The 20,883-nt window shown below is 47.3% G+C and overlaps 5 non-coding genes across 5 annotated transcripts; all 5 read left to right on the top strand.

Moving 5' to 3' along the window:
- Positions 1 to 9,064: 9,064 nt before the first annotated feature.
- TRNAS-AGA (transfer RNA serine (anticodon AGA)) lies at positions 9,065 to 9,146 on the top strand. Its single transcript has one exon. It is a non-coding gene; the product is annotated as a tRNA-Ser (tRNA).
- Positions 9,147 to 10,427: 1,281 nt separating this feature from the next.
- On the top strand, positions 10,428 to 10,499 carry TRNAH-GUG (transfer RNA histidin (anticodon GUG)). Its single transcript has one exon. It is a non-coding gene; the product is annotated as a tRNA-His (tRNA).
- Positions 10,500 to 13,087: 2,588 nt separating this feature from the next.
- TRNAS-AGA (transfer RNA serine (anticodon AGA)) lies at positions 13,088 to 13,169 on the top strand. The gene has a single exon. It is a non-coding gene; the product is annotated as a tRNA-Ser (tRNA).
- Positions 13,170 to 14,450: 1,281 nt separating this feature from the next.
- Positions 14,451 to 14,522, top strand: TRNAH-GUG (transfer RNA histidin (anticodon GUG)). The gene has a single exon. It is a non-coding gene; the product is annotated as a tRNA-His (tRNA).
- A 2,588-nt stretch (positions 14,523 to 17,110) lies between these two features.
- Positions 17,111 to 17,192, top strand: TRNAS-AGA (transfer RNA serine (anticodon AGA)). Its single transcript has one exon. It is a non-coding gene; the product is annotated as a tRNA-Ser (tRNA).
- Positions 17,193 to 20,883: the final 3,691 nt, after the last annotated feature.

Below are 20,883 nucleotides of genomic sequence, written 5' to 3' on the forward strand. Positions count from 1 at the left end.
GTCACCCAGCCCAATCCAGACGTGTATTGGGGCCAGGTTTCAGGCAAATAGAGCAGTAAGTGCAGAGACATGTTCACTCTCTAAAAGTGGCATTTCTAAAATAGTAAAGTTAAATCCAACCTCACCAGTAAGTAGGATTTTCAATAAATAAATAAAGCTACTCCTCTCCGATATGGAATTACCAAATGAAAAGTATAGGGGAATACACAGAGCTAACCTATGAGAGGGGTAGACCTCACAGTAGTGAAAAATGAAATAGACTGTTTGGTACTTACAGGACACGCGAACCACCAAAGTACATATCTTATTTTTTACTTACATAGCATCATGCACCTAGGACTACCTAGGGCCTACCTTAGGTGTAAATTATATGTAATAAAAGGGGAGTTTAAGGCTTGGCAAGTAGGCTGGGACTCCCCTGGGAGACCCCTGAGTCTATGCCCAGAACCATAACTCTGCCAGTCGAGTACTTACCTAAAAGCCGATAACTCGCGGCGCTGGCCAAGATGGCCGCAACGGAGTGAGGCTCCCGGCTGCCGGACCCCTCAGCGCCGATCCTCCTCCACTGATGCCGTCCCAGGTCCTGGCTGCAGACCGGCGCGGGTGGAGGAACTGACGCACTACCCCCGGCCCGAGTTTCGAGACATCCGACACCCCCGCGGTGGAGCTGGACGGCCCGCGAGCCGCGCCGGCACCTGGCTGCGTCCTTCTGGTTCTGTGTGGGGCGCTGCCCGCTACGCGAGGCCCCGGCGCGCCACGAGGGGCACAGGCCCCACGCTTGCCACTGGCTGACCTGCCCCTGCCGATGATCACCGGCGCTCGCCTGGCGGAAAAGGGGCCCTAGTCGGCGGGGAGATCGACCCGCATTCGCCTTGGCGGCGCTGGGCCGCCTGGAGGTCTGGACTGCCGCTGATGCCTCTTGGGAGGTGGATCTCCTTGGCCGCCCCGCTGTGCCCCCCCTGGTGGGTCCCTGGCTGCTGGAATCCGGGAGAGCCCTACAGGAGCGCAGACTCGTTGTTGGCAGCCTCACGCCCGGAGGAGCTGTGATCTGGGCCCCGGTTGCCGGTGACTTTGAGGTGAGCCGGGACGGGAGAAGCTGGAGGGGCGCTTCTTGGGGGTGGCGTAGCCCTCATCGGCGGGCAGGTCGGCCCGCGCAGAGAGAGAGACCCAGGTTGGGGGGATCGGAACTGTCGCGTTGTGGCGGCTTGAGGGGGCCCCTTCCTGCTGCTTTCCCCTGGCGGACTCCCGGTGGGGTGCAGCACTTGGACTAATCGTTTCTTGTTGGCACCTGGATGGGGTGGTGACCCCCTGCGCCCCCGAATCGCTGCCCCGGGACCACTGCTGGCGGGGGGGGCCCCCCCCCTTCGAGCCCCCTCCTGCCCCAGGATTTAGGGGGGGCTGGACTCTCGGCCCTGGAGTCTCCTGTTGCCCTGACCGGACGACGCCTCGGTGGCCCCCAGCAACCCACCGTTGGATAGCGGGTGACCGCTTTGGCTCGTGGCGCGCGCCGCGGTGACGGCGGCCTGGTCGGACCCTGACAAAGCGGTTGGGGGTGCCCGTGCCCTTCCTCCTTGCCCCCGACCTCCTCCCTCGCTGGCCTGTGTGGAGCGGTGCCGCGTTTGTGGAGCAGGAGTCGCCTGCTGTCCTCCGGGCCTCCTCACGGATCGGGCCCCTACTTCTTCGGTCCGCCATGGGCAAGGAGAGGGGATCCAAGTTGCCGGGTACGTCCCACCAGACGAGGATCGACCAGTTTGCCAGCTCGGACCCTCCGGGTGGGGGGGGGGCTTCGGCCCCGAATAAAGACTTGGCCGTCATCCTTCAGGCCATCGACGCCTCCCGCACCTCCCTGGAGGGGATGGTTGGCGAGGTGAAGGTCGACGTTGCGCTCCTACGGCAGGACCTCCGCAACGCCACGGCCCGCATTACGGAGGCAGAATCCCGGATTTCCACAGCGGAAGACGACATTCACCTGCTGCAAGACCAGGTCAGAGAACTCACCACCCACTCTAAAGAACTACACCGGCGGGCAGAGGACGCCGAAAATCGTGCCCGTCGTAACAACCTTCGCCTGGTGGGCTTTCCGGAAGGAGTGGAATCTGGCCGCGCCGACGATTTCCTCGAGCAATGGTTCAAGTCCTGGATGCCGGAGACCGGGCTGTCGACCTGGTTTGTGGTGGAGAGGGCGCACCGGTCTCTGGCGGCCAAACCTCCTGTGGGGGCTCCCCCGCGCCCGTTTATCCTCCGAATCCTCAATTTCAGAGACAGAGACGCTATCTTGCGGGAGGCGCGAGTGCGTGGCCCCTTGACCTTTGACAATCACACCATCATGATTTTTCCGGACTACACCCGGGAGGTCCAGGAGCAGCGCCGCTCCTACACAGAGGTGAAGCAAAAGCTGCGCTCCCTGGGTCTTCAGTACCAGCTCCAATTCCCGGCCCGCCTCCGTGTTGTTTTCCAGGACAAGACTCTCTTCTTTGATACCCCTCGGGCAGCCTGGACCTGGCTCACGGAGGAGAAGCCTCTGCGCCATGCCGCGGCGATGTCGCCCGCTACGGGGGCCCGGGGCAAAGAGGTGCTTGGAACCCGACGACCTCGGCGCAGGAAACGCACGCAGTCCCGGCTGCGCCGCGGAGGGGCGGTGGCCCGAACCAGGTCTGCCAATGCTTCTGAGAGGCGTGTGAGGGACTCTTCGGCCTCCTCTGGTGCATCATCTCACGTGGCTGGGGGTCCCCGGCGCCGCCTGTCGCCCGGACCGGGGGGATCTCCCGCCCCCCTCACCATACAGTCTGACTTGTCTGACCTCTCCCGTAGTCCCGCCATGTAACTTGCTGACTGAGCCAAATCTCTACGGGGAGGGGTGATTGCCTTATTTGATGGAGGGGTGGAGGGGGTTTCCACTCCTACGCTTTCTTACAACTACCTGGGACGTATCATTGAAATCCGTTCTTCTGGAGGGGTCCACTACGTTCTCCACACCCGAGCATCTAGGCTTGGGGTCTCGTACCTGTTGGGTTGTTCGGGCGACAGATGCTTCCGTTTTTGAAGTGTAGGGTGGGGGGTGGGGGTCTGGGGTTGGGGGTTTGTTGGCTGTTTCTTCTTAAGGGACTGTTTTGTTTGGGTTGGTTTTGGTTTTGGTTTTCTTTGGGCGTCTGTTACTACACCACACTCGACACACTGCTGCGCCTCACCTTGCATTCATTCATGCGCGCCTTGCTGCCGCTTGCCTTCACGCGTGGTCCGTTGCCCCTCCCTGGTGGAGGACCCGTGGTCCTGGCTTCTTCTGGCCGCTTCCTTTCTGGCATGCTCTGTTCCCCTCGCTCCCATGGATGACCTCCCCTCCAAAGCGCTTATGCGCATCCTGTCATGGAACGTGAATGGCCTATTAGACAGACTCAAACGCACTGCAGTCCTTAAATATGCTCACCGTAATGAGATCGACGTGCTCCTTCTTCAGGAGACCCATTTGCTAGGCGAGAGGTGTCCCTTCTTGGCCAGATACGGGTACGATCGGGTGTGGCACTCTGGGTTCTCCCGCGGGTCTCGGGGGGTCGCCGTCCTGCTGCGCCGTTCTGTTCCCTTTGTCTTTACCCGGGTGGCCCGTGACCCCCAGGGGATGGGGATCGCAGTCTGTGGCACACTGGAAGGTCGGCCGCTTACTTTTCTTTCGCTCTACGCGCCACCCACCGGGTTGGCCCAAGCATTATCCCATGCCGCGTCCCTGCTGGCCGCTCTACCGCCGGGTGCTGTGGTTCTGGGTGGGGACTTCAACGCTGTCTCTGCCCCATTGCTTGACTCTTCTGGACCGGTCTCGACGCCCCGCGCCGCGCGGGCTAAACAGCTGGTGGGGTGGGCGGAGGCTCAGGGCTTGTGCGACGCCTGGCGTATCTGGCATCCGCGCGCGCGGCAATACACCCACACCTCGGCCGCCCACCACACTCATGCGCGGATTGACGCAATCTTTGTCCCGTCCACCGAGTGTGCGGGCATCCAAGATGTCCGCATTCTTCCTAGAGGGATATCTGATCATTCCCCTGTCCTCCTGGGTCTGGGGCCCCCGCCCCACGGGGCCCGTCAAATGTGGCGCTTCAACGCCTGGTTTCTCCGAGATAAGAGACTCTGCAAGGAGGTAGGGTCCGCGCTGGCGCAGTACTTTAATGACAACGACGGGTCTGTCTCCTCGGCGGGCACCCTCTGGGAGGCGGGTAAAGCCACCATCAGGGGGGCCGCCAAGGCGTTGGTGGTGCGGCACCGCCAGACGCAGCTTCAGCAACTTACTGCTTGCGAGGCCCGGGCGTTACGTTTGGAACAATCTCTGTCCGCGGATGGGGATCCGACCGTAGATCGTCAACTGCGGCTTCTGCGGGACGAGATTCACCAACGGTCAATGGATGCGGCCAAGCTTCTCTGGCGGTCCTCGGTGGCGAGGGTCTACGGGTGGGGGGACAAGAATGGGGCTCTGCTGCACCGGCTGGTTACCTACCCCGGGGCGTCGCGCATCATACCGGCGGTCACTGATTCAGAAGGCCAGCTTCAGTCCACCTCCGTGGCCATGGCCAACGCCTTCGCTCAATACTATGCTCAGCTATACCGGGCCCGGGCGTCGGATTTGTCTCTAGCTTCGCTGCTGGCAACTCACAATTTCAAACTGCCTTGTCTTCGGTCCAGTGACTGGGAGAGTCTGGAGGTGCCCATCTCTCTGGAGGAGATTGGGGAGGCAATTGGGCGCACGTCGGCGGGGAAGACCCCGGGACCGGACGGATTCCCGCAAGAACTTTACGCCGCCTACAAGGACCTCCTGATCCCTCGGTTGAGCGCCCTTTATGCTGACGCGATTGAACGCGGTTCCTTCCGCCCAGAGGCCGATATGGCCACGATTGTGGTCCTGCCCAAGTCCGCGCCGCCCTCCTGCGACAGGTCAGCGTACCGACCGATCTCTCTCATCAACACGGACATCAAACTCTACGCGGCGGTCCTGGCACAGAGGCTTCGGCCCTTTCTGCCCCACCTGGTGCACCCGGACCAATGTGGCTTCATGCCGGACCGCGGTACTCGCCATTGCCTCCGTCGACTTCACGTGGCCCTGGCTCATCGCCACCGCATATCCCCATATCTCACCCTCCTACTTGCCGACTTTGAGAAGGCGTTTGATTCGGTTGGGTGGTCCTACCTATTTGAGGTCCTGACTCATATGGGTTTCGGCCCCAAATTTGTCGGAATGGTGCGGGTCCTCTACGCGCGCCCTCGTGCTCGAGTGCTAGTTAACGGGGCGTTGTCGACGCCGTTTCGGATCGGTCGGGGGACGCGGCAGGGATGCCCACTGTCGCCTCTCCTCTTTGCCCTCGCTATGGAACCCCTTGCTGCCCTGGTCCGCACAGACCCTGTTCTTCGGGGCTGGGAGTGGCCGGGTCTTGCGCCCGACAGAATAGCCCTTTATGCGGACGACGTGTTATTGTATCTCAGCGACCCGGCGCGATCTGGTCCCCGTGCCCTCCATCTCTTGGGCCTTTTTGGCCGCGTGTCTGGCCTCTTCTTAAACTCGCACAAATCGGTCCTTGTGCCTCTGCACCCCTCTCGGGAATGCTTTGACTGGCAGGACAGGATTCCCCTTCGCCGGCTGTCCTTTAAATACCTGGGCATTTGGGTCTCTCTGCTCCCGGAACTGAGCTGGGCCCTCAATGTGGCTCCCCTGGTCAAAAAGGCCAAGGCTGACCTGACGCGCTGGCAACCGCTCCCGCTCAATCCGCTGGGGAGGGTGGCACTCTACAAAATGATGATCCTTCCCCGGTTCCTGTACATCTTACAAAACACCCCCGTGTCCTTTCCGCGGCCTTGGTTCCGCGAGCTGGACGGGCTGGCGACTCGATTCCTCTGGGGCGGTGGACGGCCGCGGCTGGCCTTGTCGACGTGTCGTCTACCCACCTTTGATGGAGGGTTGGGTATGACCAATCTATACCTCTACTATTTGGCCACTCGCCTTCTCGTCATTCACGATTGGTTCGGAGGGGGATGGTCCGACCCGGCCTATAGGTTGGAACTAGCCGATTTGGGTTTTCCCTGCATTTTAGATCGCCTGTACGGAGCTCCCATCCCCTCTTCTTGCCCCGGAATCACTAGGGCGGTTTTCCTGGCCTGGCGAGCGGCGCTTCGCCATACCCGGTGGACTGGGCGGCTGACTCGCGCCACTCCCCTTTGGCACGGGGTGCTGTTGCGGGACGTTACTGCCCTGGAGGGCTTTAGGTCATGGGACCTGCTCGGCATCTCCCAGTTGGGGGACGTCTGGCGGGGGGGGCGCATGTGCTCATACGCAGAGCTACAGGAACGCTTCTCCCTTCACTCGTCACAGTTTTATAGGTACCTCCAGCTGCGCCATGCCATACGCACTTATACTCCTTTAGATGTTCGACTGCCAGACCACAGTCCCCCTGAAGCTCAGGTCTTGCTGGGTAACCTGGGGAGGGGGGGTATCTCCCGTATACACCGCTCACTTATTAACAATACCCCCGCGGTTCAGGATGGCTTGAGAGAGAGATGGGAGGGTTGGGTGGGGCCCTTGGACGAGGTGGACTGGAGGGACGCCCTTATGGCCCCCCGGCTGGTGACGGCCTCTGCCAAGTTGCGGCTGATTCAGATATACTACCTCCATACTGCATATCTCACACCGGCACGTCTACACCGAGCGGGCCTCTCTGTCACCGCATCTTGCCCCCGCTGTGGCTTTGACCCGGCCGACTTTCTCCATATGGTGTGGTCCTGTCCGGACCTAAGAGATTACTGGAGGGGCATAGAGGCCGACCTCACGGAGGTGTTGGGTTGGGAGGTACCACATAACCCTAGGCACACCCTGCTGGGCATCACGGACGGTCTACAAGGCACTCGTGCAGAGAAACTGTTCCTTATGACGGCCTTCATGGTGGCAAAGAGAGACATTGCAGCGGCATGGAAACACCCACGGCCGCCTACTTTGGCTAAATGGAGTGCTGGTGTGGACTGGTGCGCGGCCCAGGAACGTACTCTCTATCAGGCGAGGGGCTGTCCTAAGAAATACCGTAGGGTATGGGGGAAGTGGTTGGGCAATATACTGTGATTGGGCGCTTTGGGGGTAGGGGTGGGGGGCAGGGCTCGGGTGGGGACGAGGGGGGGCATGCTTTCAACCTGTGTGAATGTACAGTGGTGGTTGTCAGGCGCAAGGTTTTAATACTGTGTTTTTCAAAATCTCCAATAAAAATTGTTTATCAAAAAAAAAAGCCGATAACTCACTTTTCTTCCATAGGCTAACATTGAGTGGTTTCACTTGGAAATTCTTCTAAGTGGTGTGGAGTTTTGGAACTTTAAAATATTCATCTAAAATCAGCCGAACAACGAATTCTGATTTACTCACCTGTTATCAGGAGAGACCTCAGTGCTGCATCTTGGAGCTCAGTACTGACCCTGAAAAGTAATTTTAACCGTACTTACCAGTAACTCGAATTTCCTTCCATGGGATATCATTGCCTGCTTTTTGCTGAACATTTTCTAAGTGTCGATTTTTGAAACTTACAAATATTCTTTAAAAATCGTACCAACTGTGAAAACGTAGTTGTTTACCTGTTTTAGATAGATGTCCCAGTACTGAGCCTAGGAGCCCAGCACTGGATTACAAAAGTAACGAGAACGTACTTTACCCGTAACTTGAATTTTCTTCCATAGGAAACCATTGACTGTTTTTCTGTGAAATTTCTTCTAAGTGTCGATTTTGCAAACATGTCAATATTCCTTAAAAATCGCCTGTATAACTTAAACGCAGTTTCTCAACTGCTTACAGGTGGTACAGTAGTGCTGGATCTAGGATCCAACACTGACCTAGAAAAAGTAACCATAACCCCACTTACCTGCTAAGTGAATTTCCTTCCATAGGATAACATTGGTAATTTGATCAGCAAAAGTTTCTAAGTGTCAACTTTTAAAATAGCAAAATATTGCTTAAAAATCACAACAGTAACTAAAACGAATTTACTCACTTGTTTCCAAGAACTGTCCCAGGACTGAATCTAGGATCCAGTCCTGGATTTAGAAAAGTAATCCTGAAAGTAATTAATTGCATATAACTTAAAATTCCCATTGAGCTCAATGTATTATTGTGATTCAAATGGTGTTGCCTATTGCAATAAACTGTAACTATGACCTGCAAAAGTCAATTGCCTATTGCAAAGTATTTAACTAAAGCATCTCATTCTGATAAAGTATATTTTGATACCTATTGTTGGTTCTAAAATAAAACAACAATATCTTTTGTATGCAAACCAATGGCCTAGAGTTCAGTTCTTGAGTGTGTGAGACCATTTGCTGACTGAGTGTGTACAACAAATGTTTTACACTGTACTCTGATACTGCCTTACTGCTCGGCAAGCTACCACTTTAGAGAGTAAGGTTATATCTAACATTAGCCTCTGCCAAACCTCTGGGGACTGGGGACTCTGTGCACACTGTACCTATTTGGGAACAGTATATACAGAGCCACTTTCTCACAGTAGTGATAAAGTGATTAGAGTCCTACGGCCAACATAAAGATACAGCAAAACGTGAGGTGAAAAGCAAAAAGGTTGCTGGTAGGCCACCTTAAGGATGCCAGGTCTAACAAAAACTGAACTAAGGATAACATGAGTAAAACATCAGGTTTCTCTACTGCATTTGGTGAGACAAGTGGGCCTTCTTTTATCTTCCATTCAAGCAATCTTTGACAGACCCCTTAATTATAGAGCTTTTCAAGGATTAAAGATAAGGCACTTACAAAGGAGTCCCAAATAATCAGAGATGGTTGACTTCTGTAATATGGGTCGTAGACTAAAAGCAGCACAAAAACAGAGTGCAACAGGGTCCAAAAAACTTGAGTGCCACAAGAGAGTTTGAATGCAAGCGTATCCTTTTACAGATCCAGAGATATACTCATGCAATTTTTATTTTTAGGACAGAACGTGCATGATGAAAAAAACATTGTTTTTAAAAAGCGCATTGCAGAATATCAGTACTTTGATGTGGGAAAACGTCAAAACTTTCAAACAAAATATTTGTAGGCAGCTTACAGCAAGTTGTTGTGGCCGAGTGGTTAAGGCGATGGACTAGAAATCCATTGGGGTATCCCCGCGCAGGTTCGAATCCTGCCAACAACGAGAATCTTTTTATTATCGGCTACAATTTCAGAAGTTAACCTTTAGTATTTCTTCCATTTCAGTTTTATAAATAGGTGGCTTATTTTTGTGTCACTATTGCCTCTCCACATATTTGTTATCGCTACCTCTTTCATGTCTTTGCTACACCTCATTCCTACTTTAGCACTGGTGTAAACGCTTCAAATTATTATACCGTTGCTCTCTCATTCATACCTGCGCATGCACTTGAAAGTTACTTTACCAATAAAAGACGCAAAGAGAGAAATAGAACAAAAGTGCTGGCTGGATTGGCAAACACACTTCATAAAACTGCATTTTCTTTTTTATTCTCCCCCGTGTTACATGCTTAACCTCCCCATGTGTAATTTCTCTTAACCTGCTGTCCCAGGAAGAGAATTTCATGTACAGGCTCTTTCTGTGTTTTTTTCCCTAGTCTGTCTTTCCCATTTCTTAGCTGTGTAACTGTTCCTTTACGCGCTCTATTTAAACGCCATCAATCTCATTTGAGCTCCTTGCGCCCACTTCTGTTTTCTCCACCTCTCATACTGCCAGTTCTCTCTTTCTCTGTGGTTGGTGGCTACTTTCCTGAGCTTCCGAAGCCACGTGGTTCCTGCCTCTTGTTGTCAGACTTGAATTGGAAAAGGAACCATATTAACAAGCCTTTACCACTCACACACGGCGGAAGTTTATACTTTAATTCAGTGAGCTAAGAACAGCGTGTTGTGGGTCCCCTACGAGCCATTGTGCTTGCTTCATCATGATTTGGCACCAGTCATTAGCCGCAGCTCTGCTAATGAGCCACTGAGGTCAGTTTCAATATTTACTCAAAAACATAACCATGCAGCCCACCCCTCAACTGTGTATTTATCTTGCTTTTCTGCTGTTCGTGTGATTAGCTGGGAGGAGCTCACGGCGACATCCTCCCTATAAAAGTGTAGATGGATCACTCTCTAACTCTTTCTTGCTTCACATACAAATGGCTTGAACGGTGCAGGGAAGATGCAGGTCTAATAGACAGAATAGAAGGCCTGTGCCAGGTGGGTTTCTCTGCATTGGTGTCCCATCACAGGTCCGCAAGTGTAATGTGTGATCTTTGACTCCTGGCATTTCACAAGCAGGCGGCCAGGAAACGGTTTCAGCCTATCAACCACTGAGGAGACGCAGCCTCTGAATGAGGAATGAGGAAGCAATGAATACATCCAGCCTATCACAGGAACAGCCCTGAGTGTTCCGAATTATAAATTCTCCATGTCAGTGTATGTAGTTGAGCCCAAGTAGCTCGCCGTGATCGTATAGTGGTTAGTACTCTGCGTTGTGGCCGCAGCAACCTCGGTTCGAATCCGAGTCACGGCATTGTGGTTGGCAATGTCACGGCAGTTGGGTGTTAATTTTACAGAATTAGCAAATGTTCCAGTGGTTTTTGTAAAATGTCTATTAAAAACAGATCCTTTCAAATATTTAAACCATCTAACAACAAATGATTTAAACTCGCATGATTATAAGCTGTAGCTATAATGTATTTACTTACATAAATTATCGTTCTTGAACCTATTGGGGGTGGAGGGGGAGCGGAGCTCACCCCCCAGGTGCAGTTGAGTGACCTGTGTTGTGGCTCTCTAGAGGGAAGGCACACATTTTGCTGTCACCCAGCCCAATCCAGACGTGTATTGCGGCCAGGTTTCAGGCAAATAGAGCAGTAAGTGCAGAGACATGTTCACTCTCTAAAAGTGGCATTTCTAAAATAGTAAAGTTAAATCCAACCTCACCAGTAAGTAGGATTTTCAATAAATAAATAAAGCTACTCCTCTCCGATATGGAATTACCAAATAAAAAGTATAGGGGAATACACAGAGCTAACCTATGAGAGGGGTAGACCTCACAGTAGTGAAAAATGAAATAGACTGTTTGGTACTTACAGGACACGCGAACCACCAAAGTACATATCTTATTTTTTACTTACATAGCATCATGCACCTAGGACTACCTAGGGCCTACCTTAGGTGTAAATTATATGTAATAAAAGGGGAGTTTAAGGCTTGGCAAGTAGGCTGGGACTCCCCTGGGAGACCCCTGAGTCTATGCCCAGAACCATAACTCTGCCAGTCGAGTACTTACCTAAAAGCCGATAACTCACTTTTCTTCCATAGGCTAACATTGAGTGGTTTCACTTGGAAATTCTTCTAAGTGGTGTGGAGTTTTGGAACTTTAAAATATTCATCTAAAATCAGCCGAACAACGAATTCTGATTTACTCACCTGTTATCAGGAGAGACCTCAGTGCTGCATCTTGGAGCTCGGTACTGACCCTGAAAAGTAATTTTAACCGTACTTACCAGTAACTCGAATTTCCTTCCATGGGATATCATTGCCTGCTTTTTGCTGAAAATTTTCTAAGTGTCGATTTTTGAAACTTACAAATATTCTTTAAAAATCGTACCAACTGTGAAAACGTAATTGTTTACCTGTTTTAGATAGATGTCCCAGTACTGAGCCTAGGAGCCCAGCACTGGATTACAAAAGTAACGAGAACGTACTTTACCCGTAACTTGAATTTTCTTCCATAGGAAACCATTGACTGTTTTTCTGTGAAATTTCTTCTAAGTGTCGATTTTGCAAACATGTAAATATTCCTTAAAAATCGCCTGTATAACTTAAACGCAGTTTCTCAACTGCTTACAGGTGGTACAGTAGTGCTGGATCTAGGATCCAACACTGACCTAGAAAAAGTAACCATAATCCCACTTACCTGCTAAGTGAATTTCCTTCCATAGGATAACGTTGGTATTTTGATCAGCAAAAGTTTCTAAGTGTCAACTTTGAAAATAGCAAAATATTGCTTAAAAATCACAACAGTAACTAAAACGAATTTACTCACTTGTTTCCAAGAACTGTCCCAGGACTGAATCTAGGATCCAGTCCTGGATTTAGAAAAGTAATCCTGAAAGTAATTAATTGCATATAACTTAAAATTCCCATTGAGCTCAATGTATTATTGTGATTCAAATGGTGTTGCCTATTGCAATAAACTGTAACTATGACCTGCAAAAGTCAATTGCCTATTGCAAAGTATTTAACTAAAGCATCTCATTCTGATAAAGTATATTTTGATACCTATTGTTGGTTCTAAAATAAAACAACAATATCTTTTGTATGCAAACCAATGGCCTAGAGTTCAGTTCTTGAGTGTGTGAGACCATTTGCTGACTGAGTGTGTACAACAAATGTTTTACACTGTACTCTGATACTGCCTTACTGCTCGGCAAGCTACCACTTTAGAGAGTAAGGTTATATCTAACTTTAGCCTCTGCCAAACCTCTGGGGACTGGGGACTCTGTGCACACTGTACCTATTTGGGAACAGTATATACAGAGCCACTTTCTCACAGTAGTGATAAAGTGATTAGAGTCCTACGGCCAACATAAAGATACAGCAAAACGTGAGGTGAAAAGCAAAAAGGTTGCTGGTAGGCCACCTTAAGGATGCCAGGTCTAACAAAAACTGAACTAAGGATAACATGAGTAAAACATCAGGTTTCTCTACTGCATTTGGTGAGACAAGTGGGCCTTCTTTTATCTTCCATTCAAGCAATCTTTGACAGACCCCTTTATTATAGAGCTTTTCAAGGATTAAAGATAAGGCACTTACAAAGGAGTCCCAAATAATCAGAGATGGTTGACTTCTGTAATATGGGTCGTAGACTAAAAGCAGCACAAAAACAGAGTGCAACAGGGTCCAAAAAACTTGAGTGCCACAAGAGAGTTTGAATGCAAGCGTATCCTTTTACAGATCCAGAGATATACTCATGCAATTTTTGTTTTTAGGACAGAACGTGCATGATGAAAAAAACATTGTTTTTAAAAAGCGCATTGCAGAATATCAGAACTTTGATGTGGGAAAACTTCAAAACTTTCAAACAAAATATTTGTAGGCAGCTTATAGCAAGTTGTTGTGGCCGAGTGGTTAAGGCGATGGACTAGAAATCCATTGGGGTATCCCCGCGCAGGTTCGAATCCTGCCAACAACGAGAATCTTTTTATTATCGGCTACAATTTCAGAAGTTAACCTTTAGTATTTCTTCCATTTCAGTTTTATAAATAGGTGGCTTATTTTTGTGTCACTATTGCCTCTCCACATATTTGTTATCGCTACCTCTTTCATGTCTTTGCTACACCTCATTCCTCCTTTAGCACTGGTGTAAACGCTTCAAATTATTATACGGTTGCTCTCTCATTCATACCTGCGCATGCACTTGAAAGTTACTTTACCAATAAAAGACGCAAAGAGAGAAATAGAACAAAAGTGCTGGCTGGATTGGCAAACACACTTCATAAAACTGCATTTTCTTTTTTATTCTCCCCCGTGTTACATGCTTAACCTCCCCATGTGTAATTTCTCTTAACCTGCTGTCACAGGAAGAGAATTTCATCTACAGCCTCTTTCTGTGTTTTTTTCCCTAGTCTGTCTTTCCCATTTCTTAGCTGTGTAACTGTTCCTTTACGCGCTTTATTTAAACGCCATCAATCTCATTTGAGCTCCTTGCTCCCGCTTCTGTTTTCTCCACCTCTCATACTGCCAGTTCTCTCTTTCTCTGTGGTTGGTGGCTACTTTCCTGAGCTTCCGAAGCCACGTGGTTCCTGCCTCTTGTTGTCAGACTTGAATTGGAAAAGGAACCATATTAACAAGCCTTTACCACTCACACACGGCGGAAGTTTATACTTTAATTCAGTGAGCTAAGAAAAGCCTGTTGCGGGTCCCCTACGAGCCATGGTGCTTGCTTCATCATGATTTGGCACCAGTCATTAGCCGCAGCTCTGCTAATGAGCCACTGAGGTCAGTTTCAATATTTACTCAAAAACATAACCATGCAGCCCACCCCTCAACTGTGTATTTATCTTGCTTTTCTGCTGTTCGTGTGATTAGCTGGGAGGAGCTCACGGCGACATCCTCCCTATAAAAGTGTAGATGGATCACTCTCTAACTCTTTCTTGCTTCACATACAAATGGCTTGAAAGGTGCAGGGAAGATGCAGGTCTAATAGACAGAATAGAAGGTCTGTGCCAGGTGGGTTTCTCTGCATTGGTGTCCCATCACAGGTCCGCAAGTGTAATGTGTGATCTTTGACTCCTGGCATTTCACAAGCAGGCGGCCAGGAAACGGTTTCAGCCTATCAACCACTGAGGAGACGCAGCCTCTGAATGAGGAATGAGGAAGCAATGAATACATCCAGCCTATCACAGGAACAGCCCTGAGTGTTCCGAATTATAAATTCTCCATGTCATTGTATGTCGTTGAGCCCAAGTAGCTCGCCGTGATCGTATAGTGGTTAGTACTCTGCGTTGTGGCCGCAGCAACCTCGGTTCGAATCCGAGTCACGGCATTGTGGTTGGCAATGTCACGGCAGTTGGGTGTTAATTTTACAGAATTAGCAAATGTACCAGGGGTTTTTGTAAAATGTCTATTAAAAACAGATCCTTTCAAATATTTAAACCATCTAACAACAAATGATTTAAACTCGCATGATTATAAGCTGTAGCTATAATGTATTTACTTACATAAATTATCGTTCTTGAACCTATTGGGGGTGGAGGGGGAGCGGAGCTCACCCCCCAGGTGCAGTTGAGTGACCTGTGTTGTGGCTCTCTAGAGGGAAGGCACAAATTTTGCTGTCACCCAGCCCAATCCAGACGTGTATTGGGGCCAGGTTTCAGGCAAATAGAGCAGTAAGTGCAGAGACATGTTCACTCTCTAAAAGTGGCATTTCTAAAATAGTAAAGTTAAATCCAACCTCACCAGTAAGTAGGATTTTCAATAAATAAATAAAGCTACTCCTCTCCGATATGGAATTACCAAATAAAAAGTATAGGGGAATACACAGAGCTAACCTATGAGAGGGGTAGACCTCACAGTAGTGAAAAATGAAATTGACTGTTTGGTACTTACAGGACACGCGAACCACCAAAGTACATATCTTATTTTTTACTTACATAGCATCATGCACCTAGGACTACCTAGGGCCTACCTTAGGTGTAAATTATATGTAATAAAAGGGGAGTTTAAGGCTTGGCAAGTAGGCTGGGACTCCCCTGGGAGACCCCTGAGTCTATGCCCAGAACCATAACTCTGCCAGTCGAGTACTTACCTAAACGCCGATAACTCACTTTTCTTCCATAGGCTAACATTGAGTGGTTTCACTTGGAAATTCTTCTAAGTGGTGTGGAGTTTTGGAACTTTAAAATATTCATCTAAAATCAGCCGAACAACGAATTCTGATTTACTCACCTGTTATCAGGAGAGACCTCAGTGCTGCATCTTGGAGCTCAGTATTGACCCTGAAAAGTAATTTTAACCGTACTTACCAGTAACTCGAATTTCCTTCCATGGGATATCATTGCCTGCTTTTTGCTGAACATTTTCTAAGTGTCGATTTTTGAAACTTACAAATATTCTTTAAAAATCGTACCAACTGTGAAAACGTAATTGTTTACCTGTTTTAGATAGATGTCCCAGTACTGAGCCTAGGAGCCCAGCACTGGATTACAAAAGTAACGAGAACGTACTTTACCCGTAACTTGAATTTTCTTCCATAGGAAACCATTGACTGTTTTTCTGTGAAATTTCTTCTAAGTGTCGATTTTGCAAACATGTAAATATTCCTTAAAAATCGCCTGTATAACTTAAACACAGTTTCTCAACTGCTTACAGGTGGTACAGTAGTGCTGGATCTAGGATCCAACACTGACCTAGAAAAAGTAACCATAACCCCACTTACCTGCTAAGTGAATTTCCTTCCATAGGATAACATTGGTAATTTGATCAGCAAAAGTTTCTAAGTGTCAACTTTTAAAATAGCAAAATATTGCTTAAAAATCACAACAGTAACTAAAACGAATTTACTCACTTGTTTCCAAGAACTGTCCCAGGACTGAATCTAGGATCCAGTCCTGGATTTAGAAAAGTAATCCTGAAAGTAATTAATTGCATATAACTTAAAATTCCCATTGAGCTCAATGTATTATTGTGATTCAAATTGTGTTGCCTATTGCAATAAACTGTAACTATGACCTGCAAAAGTCAATTGCCTATTGCAAAGTATTTAACTAAAGCATCTCAATCTGAGAAAGTATATTTTGATACCTATTGTTGGTTCTAAAATAAAACAACAATATCTTTTGTATGCAAACCAATGGCCTAGAGTTCAGTTCTTGAGTGTGTGAGACCATTTGCTGACTGAGTGTGTACAACAAATGTTTTACACTGTACTCTGATACTGCCTTACTGCTCGGCAAGCTACCACTTTAGAGAGTAAGGTTATATCTAACTTTAGCCTCTGCCAAACCTCTGGGGACTGGGGACTCTGTGCACACTGTACCTATTTGGGAACAGTATATACAGAGCCACTTTCTCACAGTAGTGATAAAGTGATTAGAGTCCTACGGCCAACATAAAGATACAGCAAAACGTGAGGTGAAAAGCAAAAAGGTTGCTGGTAGGCCACCTTAAGGATGCCAGGTCTAACAAAAACTGAACTAAAGATAACATGAGTAAAACATCAGGTTTCTCTACTGCATTTGGTGAGACAAGTGGGCCTTCTTTTATCTTCCATTCAAGCAATCTTTGACAGACCCCTTTATTATAGAGCTTTTCAAGGATTAAAGATAAGGCACTTACAAAGGAGTCCCAAATAATCAGAGATGGTTGACTTCTGTAATATGGGTCGTAGACTAAAAGCAGCACAAAAACAGAGTGCAACAGGGTCCAAAAAACTTGAGTGCCACAAGAGAGTTTGAATGCAAGCGTATCCTTTTACAGATCCAGAGATATACTCATGCAATTTTTATTTTTAGGACAGAACGTGCATGATGAAAAAAACATTGTTTTTAAAAAGCGCATTGCAGAATATCAGTACTTTGATGTGGGAAAACGTCAAAACTTTCAAACAAAATATTTGTAGGCAGCTTACAGCAAGTTGTTGTGGCCGAGTGGTTAAGGCGATGGACTAGAAATCCATTGGGGTATCCCCGCGCAGGTTTGAATCCTGCCAACAACGAGAATCTTTTTATTATCGGCTACAATTTCAGAAGTAAACCTTTAGTATTTCTTCCATTTCAGTTTTATAAATAGGTGGCTTATTTTTGTGTCACTATTGCCTCTCCACATATTTGTTATCGCTACCTCTTTCATGTCTTTGCTACACCTCATTCCTACTTTAGCACTGGTGTAAACGCTTCAAATTATTATACCGTTGCTCTCTCATTCATACCTGCGCATGCACTTGAAAGTTACTTTACCAATAAAAGACGCAAAGAGAGAAATAGAACAAAAGTGCTGGCTGGATTGGCAAACACACTTCATAAAACTGCATTTTCTTTTTTATTCTCCCCCGTGTTACATGCTTAACCTCCCCATGTGTAATTTCTCTTAACCTGCTGTCCCAGGAAGAGAATTTCATGTACAGGCTCTTTCTGTGTTTTTTTCCCTAGTCTGTCTTTCCCATTTCTTAGCTGTGTAACTGTTCCTTTACGCGCTCTATTTAAACGCCATCAATCTCATTTGAGCTCCTTGCTCCTCCTTCTGTTTTCTCCACCTCTCATACTGCCAGTTCTCTCTTTCTCTGTGGTTGGTGGCTACTTTCCTGAGCTTCCGAAGCCACGTGGTTCCTGCCTCTTGTTGTCAGACTTGAATTGGAAAAGGAACCATATTAACAAGCCTTTACCACTCACACACGGCGGAAGTTTATACTTTAATTCAGTGAGCTAAGAACAGCGTGTTGTGGGTCCCCTACGAGCCATTGTGCTTGCTTCATCATGATTTGGCACCAGTCATTAGCCGCAGCTCTGCTAATGAGCCACTGAGGTCAGTTTCAATATTTACTCAAAAACATAACCATGCAGCCCACCCCTCAACTGTGTATTTATCTTGCTTTTCTGCTGTTCGTGTGATTAGCTGGGAGGAGCTCACGGCGACATCCTCCCTATAAAAGTGTAGATGGATCACTCTCTAACTCTTTCTTGCTTCACATACAAATGGCTTGAAAGGTGCAGGGAAGATGCAGGTCTAATAGACAGAATTGAAGGCCTGTGCCAGGTGGGTTTCTCTGCATTGGTGTCCCATCACTGGTCCGCAAGTGTAATGTGTGATCTTTGACTCCTGGCATTTCACAAGCAGGCGGCCAGGAAACGGTTTCAGCCTATCAACCACTGAGGAGACGCAGCCTCTGAATGAGGAATGAGGAAGCAATGAATACATCCAGCCTATCACAGGAACAGCCCTGAGTGTTCCGAATTATAAATTCTCCATGTCATTGTATGTCGTTGAGCCCAAGTAGCTCGCCGTGATCGTATAGTGGTTAGTACTCTGCGTTGTGGCCGCAGCAACCTCGGTTTGAATCCGAGTAACGGCATTGTGGTTGGCAATGTCACAGCAGTTGGGTGAGACTTTGACAGAATTAGCAAATGTACCAGTGGTTTTTGTAAAATGTCTATTAAAAACAGATCCTTTCAAATATTTAAACCATCTAACAACAAATGATTTAAACTCGCATGATTATAAGCTGTAGCTATAATGTATTTACTTACATAAATTATCGTTCTTGAACCTATTGGGGGTGGAGGGGGAGCGGAGCTCACCCCCCAGGTGCAGTTGAGTGACCTGTGTTGTGGCTCTCTAGAGGGAAGGCACACATTTTGCTGTCACCCAGCCCAATCCAGACGTGTATTGGGGCCAGGTTTCAGGCAAATAGAGCAGTAAGTGCAGAGATATGTTCACTCTCTAAAAGTGGCATTTCTAAAATAGTAAAGTTAAATCCAACCTCACCAGTAAGTAGGATTTTCAATAAATAAATAAAGCTACTCCTCTCCGATATGGAATTACCAAATTAAAAGTATAGGGGAATACACAGAGCTAACCTATGAGAGGGGTAGACCTCACAGTAGTGAAAAATGAAATAGACTGTTTGGTACTTACAGGACACGCGAACCACCAAAGTACATAGCTTATTTTTTACTTACATAGCATCATGCACCTAGGACTACCTAGGGCCTACCTTAGGTGTAAATTATATGTAATAAAAGGGGAGTTTAAGGCTTGGCAAGTAGGCTGGGACTCCCCTGGGAGACCCCTGAGTCTATGCCCAGAACCATAACTCTGCCAGTCGAGTACTTACCTAAAAGCCGATAACTCACTTTTCTTCCATAGGCTAACATTGAGTGGTTTCACTTGGAAATTCTTCTAAGTGGTGTGGAGTTTTGGAACTTTAAAATATTCATCTAAAATCAGCCGAACAACGAATTCTGATTTACTCACCTGTTATCAGGAGAGACCTCAGTGCTGCATCTTGGAGCTCGGTACTGACCCTGAAAAGTAATTTTAACCGTACTTACCAGTAACTCGAATTTCCTTCCATGGGATATCATTGCCTGCTTTTTGCTGAAAATTTTCTAAGTGTCGATTTTTGAAACTTACAAATATTCTTTAAAAATCGTACCAACTGTGAAAACGTAATTGTTTACCTGTTTTAGATAGATGTCCCAGTACTGAGCCTAGGAGCCCAGCACTGGATTACAAAAGTAACGAGAACGTACTTTACCCGTAACTTGAATTTTCTTCCATAGGAAACCATTGACTGTTTTTCTGTGAAATTTCTTCTAAGTGTCGATTTTGCAAACATGTAAATATTCCTTAAAAATCGCCTGTATAACTTAAACGCAGTTTCTCAACTGCTTACAGGTGGTACAGTAGTGCTGGATCTAGGATCCAACACTGACCTAGAAAAAGTAACCATAATCCCACTTACCTGCTAAGTGAATTTCCTTCCATAGGATAACGTTGGTATTTTGATCAGCAAAAGTTTCTAAGTGTCAGCTTTTAAAATAGCAAAATATTGCTTAAAAATCACAACAGTAACTAAAACGAATTTACTCACTTGTTTCCAAGAACTGTCCCAGGACTGAATCTAGGATCCAGTCCTGGATTTAGAAAAGTAATCCTGAAAGTAATTAATTGCATATAACTTAAAATTCCCATTGAGCTCAATGTATTATTGTGATTCAAATTGTGTTGCCTATTGCAATAAACTGTAACTATGACCTGCAAAAGTCAATTGCCTATTGCAAAGTATTTAACTAAAGCATCTCATTCTGAGAAAGTATATTTTGATACCTATTGTTGGTTCTAAAATAAAACAACAATATCTTTTGTATGCAAACCAATGGCCTAGAGTTCAGTTCTTGAGTGTGTGAGACCATTTGCTGACTGAGTGTGCACAACAAATGTTTTACACTGTACTCTGATACTGCCTTACTGCTCGGCAAGCTACCACTTTAGAGAGTAAGGTTATATCTAACTTTAGCCTCTGCCAAACCTCTGGGGACTGGGGACTCTGTGCACACTGTACCTATTTGGGAACAGTATATACAGAGCCACTTTCTCACAGTAGTGATAAAGTGATTAGAGTCCTAAGGCCAACATAAAGATACAGCAAAACGTGAGGTGAAAAGCAAAAAGGTTGCTGGTAGGCCACCTTAAGGATGCCAGGTCTAACAAAAACTGAACTAAGGATAACATGAGTAAAACATCAGGTTTCTCTACTGCATTTGGTGAGACAAGTGGGCCTTCTTTTATCTTCCATTCAAGCAATCTTTGACAGACCCCTTTATTATAGAGCTTTTCAAGGATTAAAGATAAGGCACTTACAAAGGAGTCCCAAATACTCAGAGATGGTTGACTTCTGTAATATGGGT

This window comes from Triturus cristatus, chromosome 12, assembly GCF_964204655.1.
Source record: "Triturus cristatus chromosome 12, aTriCri1.1, whole genome shotgun sequence".
In the NCBI taxonomy this organism is placed as follows: Eukaryota; Metazoa; Chordata; class Amphibia; order Caudata; family Salamandridae; genus Triturus; species Triturus cristatus.